We start from the raw sequence: 7,281 nt of genomic DNA, 5'->3' as shown, positions 1-7,281 counted from the left end.
CATATACATGCTTAAGTTCACATAAGATAACCAATGAGCTTTGTTTATTAGATATGAGTAAATGCCAGAATTAAATAACACTTATTTTATTCGTCAAACAATGTGTATTCTTACAAAACAATGAGATTCCGGGAGAATTAGGACACCAATCCCAACAGGCTCAAGGGCGACAAATCATCTTACTGGTACTTATGATCAATTTCTTTCATATTGTCCAAGTGCTGGTAACAAACGGATTAGAATTGTAGATGGGTCATTTGGACCAGTTGTAGGGAAAGGACATTTATCTCCGTTTGAGAGTTTGGTATTGCGAGATGTATTGCATGTTCCTAAAATATCAAATAATTTGTTATCTATCAGTAAAATTACAAGAGATCTGAGTTGTCAGGCAATTTTTTCATCTGACTCTGTTTTATTTCAGGATTTGAGCTCGGGGACGACGATTGGCATTGCTCGGTACGATAGGGGGCTTTACTTCTTGACTGATGATGCTTCCTCTAGGAATGACTATAGGACTAGTCTTGTTTCTTTAAATTTTTCTATTTCTGAGAATGACTTTTTGTTATGGTATTATCGCTTAGGACATCCAAAATTTCAATACATGAAATACTTGTTTCTGCATTTATTTCGCAATATTAATATGTCTTCTTTAAACTGTGATGTTTTTATTCGTGCCAAATAGAGTTGTGTCTCCTTCCACTCTCAGTCCTACAAACCATCCAAACCCTTCACCTTAGTCCACAGTGATGTTTGGGGTCCCTCACCAATCACAACCTCCACAGGGAAACGCTGGTTTGTCACCTTTATAGATGATCACACTCGACTTACTTGGGTCTTTCTTCTCACTGATAAGTCCAAGGTGTCGTCTGTATTCCAACAATTCTATGCCACTGTGGAAACTCAATGTAATGTCAGGATTGGTATTTTGAGAAGTGATAATGGGCGGGAATTCTTTAACTCCTCCTTCCAGAACTTCCTTGCATCCAAAGAGATTATCCACCAAAGTACGTGTGCATACACTCCCCCCCCCTCCCCCCCAGCAAAATGGGATAGCCGAAAGAAAAAATCGTCATTTGGTGGAAGTTGCCCGTTTCTTAATGCTATCCACATCACTCCCATCTTACCTATGGGGGATGTTATCCTTACTACCGCTCACTTAATCAACCGAATGTCAGGATTGGTATAGCTTCATTGTTCGCCACTATCTGAGAAGCAAAAGATTCGAGAGTCCAGGCTGAAAATACATGCATAGATGGTGGTTTAATGACAAAGACCGAGACGGAAGCTCGGGATGTAGCCGTATGATGCAGAAGTCTCACCTATGGAGTGTGTGTGTGTGTATATATCTATGTTCTTATTGTTAGTATATGGATAGAAATTGTTTCACACAAAAAATATATAATTAAGGGGTATTTTAGTATAATTTCGCCTAATTTTAATTAAATTCATAATAATTACTTGTGCATTCTTTGGTTGCAATTTGGTCTAAAATGGTTATAGACAACAATGACTCTCATTTTCCCATCTTAGACATAACCGTCATCATGGCCAAGAAGAATAACCTTATCTTGGTCTCGAAACCAATTGTTAAAAATGGTGATGTCAGTGGACCCATAGGTGACATCAAGCAACACATCCTTGCAACGATATAGCGTGTTGTGGTCAATCCACACTTTCGAGGCGGGTCCACTGGCTCCGCCTCATTGGCAAGATCACGTCTGGTCTGTAAGCTCCACCTCATATGCGAGATCAAGTCTAGTCCGCTTGGTTTTGGCTCATATGCAATATAAAGTTTAGTACGTTTGGCTTCGCCTCATATGCGAGATCAAGTCCAGTCTTCCTAGCTCTGCCTCATATGTGAGATCAACTTTGGTCCGTTTGGCTCCACCTCTTATGGAAGATCAACTCTAATGTGAGATAAGTCCAGATTGCTTGGCTCTGTCTCATATGCGAGATCAATTTCGATCTTCCTAGCTCCACCTCATATGCGAGATCAAGTTCATTCTCCTAGCTCTGTCTCAAATGCGAGATTAAGTCTGGTGTAAGTCCTCTCTTCTTAAGTAAATATATTTAGATTTTACCCAAAGGAGTAAAGTTAAGATTGGGTGGAAATTAATTGGTTATATTTTACCAAGTTAAACAAAAATGGAGAAATATGAAAATTTTAAGCGTTAAAAAGAACCAAATTCTCAAATGAGAATTATATTTGATTGGAAGGGGAATTGAAGAGCATTTATGGGTATATAAACCTAATTCAAGAAGGTTGGGAGCTTGGAACTAAATAGTTTATTTTGGAGAAGAACAAAATTATGGAAGAAAACATAAGGCCCAAGAGAGATTTATTTTTATGGAATCTTAAAAGGGAATTTAACCAAGTCTTCTTCAAATACTTAAGGGCTAAGTAAAGGATGCATAAGCTGTAGCCATTTGGGGGTAAGTGAAGCAGGTGGGTGTCAATATCAGAGTCAAGGAGGAATGACATAGCAACTTTCGGACAGTTTATTTAAGAGAGAAAGATAGAGACAGTGTGAGCAATCTAATTGTGGAAAACCAGAAATTCCTTCATCAAAGTTGTAGAGAAATGAGTGAGGAAGAAAGTTCGAAGGCTTCCATGAAGAGACTGGACGGAAAACTGGGAAAATCAAAGGAAAACAGTAGCTTGATCGAAATTCGAAAAAAAACAGAGCATCGTGGAATTTGAGTTGATTTCAGGAGTTCTAGAAATTTTCAAAGCTCCAAACTCTGAGGTTAGGTGAGTTACAAGTTTACCATGAGTATTTTGATCTAAATTAGATGGAATTAGAGCTGGTTTACAGAACTGAAAGTTGTCAAGAATAGGGTGTGTTACTGTGGGAAGATTGAAGATTCTCTCTCAAAACAGTTGAGTAATTGGAAAACATTTTTCACGGAAGTTGAAGAGGATTGAGTAAAGAGGACTCCTGAGGGCTGCTGTAGGAAAGATATGATCCGGAAGGCCATCAATTTAAAGAAAGCGAAAAATCGTAGGTTACTACAGTTTTCGCGAGAAACAGAGCATCGAGGAGTTTGTGGAAATTTGGGGTTGTATGAGGTAATTCGTGAACTCTAATCTATTGGGTAATTTGATTTAGAGGTATATAATGAGTTTTGGAAGAAAAAAATGGTTTGGGGCTTGATTTGGTGAAATCAAAATTGAAAGTTGTGAAAAGAGGCTGCTGAGAAAGAGAAGAAAAAGGGAAAACCAAAATAGGGCTGGAGGTTGAAGGAGGGTCAAAGTTTTGACTTTCAGGGTTTGACCAAATTGTTTAAAGTTTGACCTTGTAATTTAAGGTTAATTAAGGGCACTTAAACTTGGTTTACGGCCCAACTAACATCATTAAGCTGCTTTTAACCTAAAATTAGAGAAAATTGGGATCTTTAACTTAATTTTGAAGTTGATAAAGGGATTAATTTCAAGTAAACCCTCATTACGGTTAATAAAAAAATTAGATAAAGTTGGATAAAATTAAGGTTAATTAAGATGTTCCTAAGTTTAATTTAAATCTTTATGGATATCAATAAGATGCTTGATCTTAGAATTGAATTAATTAGGAATGTTACCTTAATGTTAAGGTAATTTAAGGATTAAAGTGTAAGGTGAAATTCTAAAATTGGATGGCATTAGGATTTGGGGAAGATCAAGTGTAATTGACATTTTTATGGCACTTAAAATCTAGAATTTGACTTATTTGAAAACTTAAGTGAATTTGAAATTTGCTAAGGAACTAAATTGTAAGTAAACCTTAGATTTAACAAAATTAGGGTATTTGAGAATTAAGTTAAATTGGACATATTTGGAGGGTAATTATGAAATTAAATATTTGATTGACTGGGGAGTAAACATGGAATTATAAATCAAATTTTAAGACCATCATAAATCCGTGGATTAGAAGATACCATCATTAGAAATCCATGGAATAGAAGATCCAGGGATTAGCTAGTTGACTATGAGTGGTTTTATTTTCAAGTATTTCAAATTATGATTTATATGCATATAGTATCATAGTAAGTATGTTATATGAATGAGCTCAAGTATAATCTGTATGAATGAGCTCAAGTATGATTTGTTTCATGAACCTTGAACGCATGATTTAGATAAACATATTTTATCTAAGAATTACAAAAGAGTTTGATTTGTGATGTATTATGATTTCATCGTGATTTTGAGGGAAGTAGATTTCAAACCACTGGCTTAGGTATCCAGGGAATGTAAGCATATTTCGTGGACATTTGATGGGGATTGTTTGCATGCTCTGACTGAAATTGTCAGCGTACTTGGGTATGTCGGGCAAAATTGTCGACATGTGCACATAGGACTGGTTAAATTAGGTACAGGGTTTAGTGAGATTTTTTCTAGGTATGACTGGAATCTATATGAACTATCCTCTGGTTTAATTGAGAAAAATGATGATCATGCTATTTCACTGATTTGCATATGTTTCTAAGATTTCCTGTTATGAGTTGATTTGTATGTTTTAAAGGATTATTTGATATTTAACATGCTTTGAAAGGTTATTAAATGTTTAAATATATGATAAATTGATCTTGCTTAATAAATGTTTTCCAAAAAAGTATTTCCAAAAGAAAAACTCTATATTCAAAAAGTACCACTCATTGAGCTTCCCAGCTTACATTTGGGTCTACCACAGGGTTGGTTTATTTGCATAACTACAATGCCCTAGGATCCAAGGGAGGTGTCGGTGAATCCCAATTCAATCAAGTTCTGATTGTTGAACTAGACAAGAGTCTTGTAAAATTATTTGTAAGAATCTTTAAGTATAGTTATTTATAAAAATAAATTTAAGTTATGTTGGAAATCTTAAAGTGTTGTAAGGTAAACAAGTTAGATTGGATAGTAAATATCACAAAATGGTGGTATTTGTTGTGCTCACATCTCCTCTTAGGTGAAAGAGGTAAATCTAGAAGTGACATCTAGTCTGGCTCCACCTCCTCATATGCAAGATCAACTCTGGTCTATCTAGCTCTACCTCATATACGAGATCAACTCCAGTTCGCCTGACTGTACCTCCTCTGAAGATCAAGTTCGATCCTTCTGGCTCTGCCTTTATGCAAGATCAAGTTCAGTTTACAAGGTTCTGCTTTATCTGTGAGATCAAATCTGGTTACTTGACTTTGCCTCATCTACCTGATTAATTCTGATATGCATTGTTTCACTTCGCCTACATGAGCAAGTTCGATTTACCTAGCTCTGCATTTGGTTTGCCTAGCTCTGCCTTATCTGCGAGATCAGGTTTGTTCTTCTTAGCTCTACATCATCTGAGATCAAAGTTGAGCTTGAAGCTGACAGAATGCTCAAGTCAATGTCGTAAGCCAATACCAACGGAATCCTCAGATCGCAGACTGAGATCGAAACCAACGAAGTACTAAGATCAAAGGCAGTAGAACACTGAGCTTGAAGCCGACAAAACGCTCAAGTTAAGGACTTGAGCCAAAACCGACTAAATGCTCAGGTCGCAGACTAAAGATTAAGCCAACAAAATACCGAGGTCGAAGTTGACATAATACTGAAATCAAAGCCGGTAGAATACTGAGCTTGAAGCTGACGAAATGCTCAAGTTAAGGACTTAGGCCTAAACCGACGTTATCCTCAAGTCGTGGATTAAGATCAGGCTAGCGGAACTCTAAGATCGAAGTTGAAGGGACGCTAAAATCAAATCCTTGAACCACCTCTTGTTTCGTGTATACCTGCAAAAGAAAAAGAAAACCCACCTTTTACAAATATATTTAGAAGTCGGCGACATTTAAAAAGTTACCTTCGAATGCAAGTTATCAATAGTTGTAATTCCTATAAAAAAAAATGGGATAAGTTAGTAAAAAAAATAAAATATTAGAGGATGTAAAAAAGGAAATTTGAAAAGAAGAAAAAAAAGGAAAAAAAGGAGGAGAGAAAAAACGTGGCTTCATGAAAAATACTCATTTGAGCAGCAAACCATAAAAAAGATGCTGAGAGTCCGAAATAAAAAGAAAGAGGAGATGATCAAAGATGAAGAATATTAAAGAAGAAAAGAAAAAAAAATAGTGAGAAAAAAAACACAGAAATAGAAAGAAAAGAAAAAAAATCCAAAGTTCCAACAGAAAAAGGGAGGAAAATTTTGGAAGCTGGAGTGAGTTTGATTATCTATATTTATAGATGGTGGTTTTGATATAAATCCAAATGTTAATTCAAATTAGATTTGATTCAAATAGAGAATCTAATTCAATTTGAGCAAATCATTATCATCCCGTTTGGTAATCATTTTGTTTTTTAAAATTAAGTCTCTAGATACTATTTTCTTCTCTAAATTTCTTATCAACTTTTCACCAATGATCTAAAAAATCGAACCAAAATTTGATAATTAAAAAAAATAGCTTTCAAAAAAGTTGATTTTAGTTTTTGAATTTGGCTAAGAATAGAATCTTGTACTTAAGAAAGATGTAATCATAGCAAAAAATATGAATATATAGGCTTAATTTTCAAAAACAAAATGGTTACTCGACTGATATCTACATCCAAATCAAATTCAAATTTGGTACTTTCAAATTTTATTTCGGATTCAAAGAGATTTGGGTTTCAAATTTAATCCTAAATACATTCATGGTATATATAAATTTTACCTTAGATTTATATTTCGGTATATTTTATCCAAAATTCAAATTATTCATTGAGTCAGCCCTTGTTTGGTCCTAAGGGGAAGGTTAAAGCCTAAAACCGAGTTTTGGAAGGCATAGAAATAGGATTTCATTTTCATTACTCAAAGCTCTTTATTTTGGGAGCGTATATGATACTTGGGTTCCGGCAGGGAGAAATTTTCATTTCCAAGCCACATTAGATTGCGGATAAAACCTCAAATTCATCTCATAATAAAATTTGACTATATTCCAAATTTTATCTCAAATTCAAGTCATTACAATTTAGACTCTTATTCTCTAAGCAAATCAGATGGTGGATCATACCTCAAATTTGGAGCAAATTAAAGTTTAACCATATTCTAAATTTTATCTCAAATTCAAATCATTCAAACTTGGCTTTTACCCTATGGAGTCAAATTAAAATTGTGAATAATCCTTAAATTTGTCTAAAATTAAAATTTGATCATATTCCATTCATACATGTGCATAAATCTCAAAAAGGGGCATTGGATTGAATGGCTAATTATGTTAAAAAAAAACATGTCTCAAATTGACAAATCCTAATGTTAAACAATTTTTTTTTAAAACATAATGTGCATGAAGCCACAAAAAAATTCTATAAAATTATCCTAT

General features: G+C 34.6%; 1 long non-coding RNA gene across 1 annotated transcript; it reads left to right on the top strand.

Annotated features, from left to right (window-relative positions):
- Window positions 1-2,485: 2,485 nt before the first annotated feature.
- LOC120070136 (uncharacterized) lies at window positions 2,486-3,213 on the top strand. Its single transcript, XR_016527725.1, has 2 exons — window positions 2,486-2,752; window positions 2,839-3,213. It is a non-coding gene; the product is annotated as an uncharacterized LOC120070136 (long non-coding RNA).
- Window positions 3,214-7,281: the final 4,068 nt, after the last annotated feature.

This window comes from Benincasa hispida, chromosome 1 (genome assembly GCF_027475165.1).
Source record: "Benincasa hispida cultivar pf3 chromosome 1, pf3_genome.v1.1, whole genome shotgun sequence".
Classification (NCBI taxonomy): Eukaryota; Viridiplantae; Streptophyta; class Magnoliopsida; order Cucurbitales; family Cucurbitaceae; genus Benincasa; species Benincasa hispida.
The sequence above is the reverse complement of the archived record's forward strand: the minus strand, read 5'-3'. Positions and strand labels throughout refer to the sequence as shown.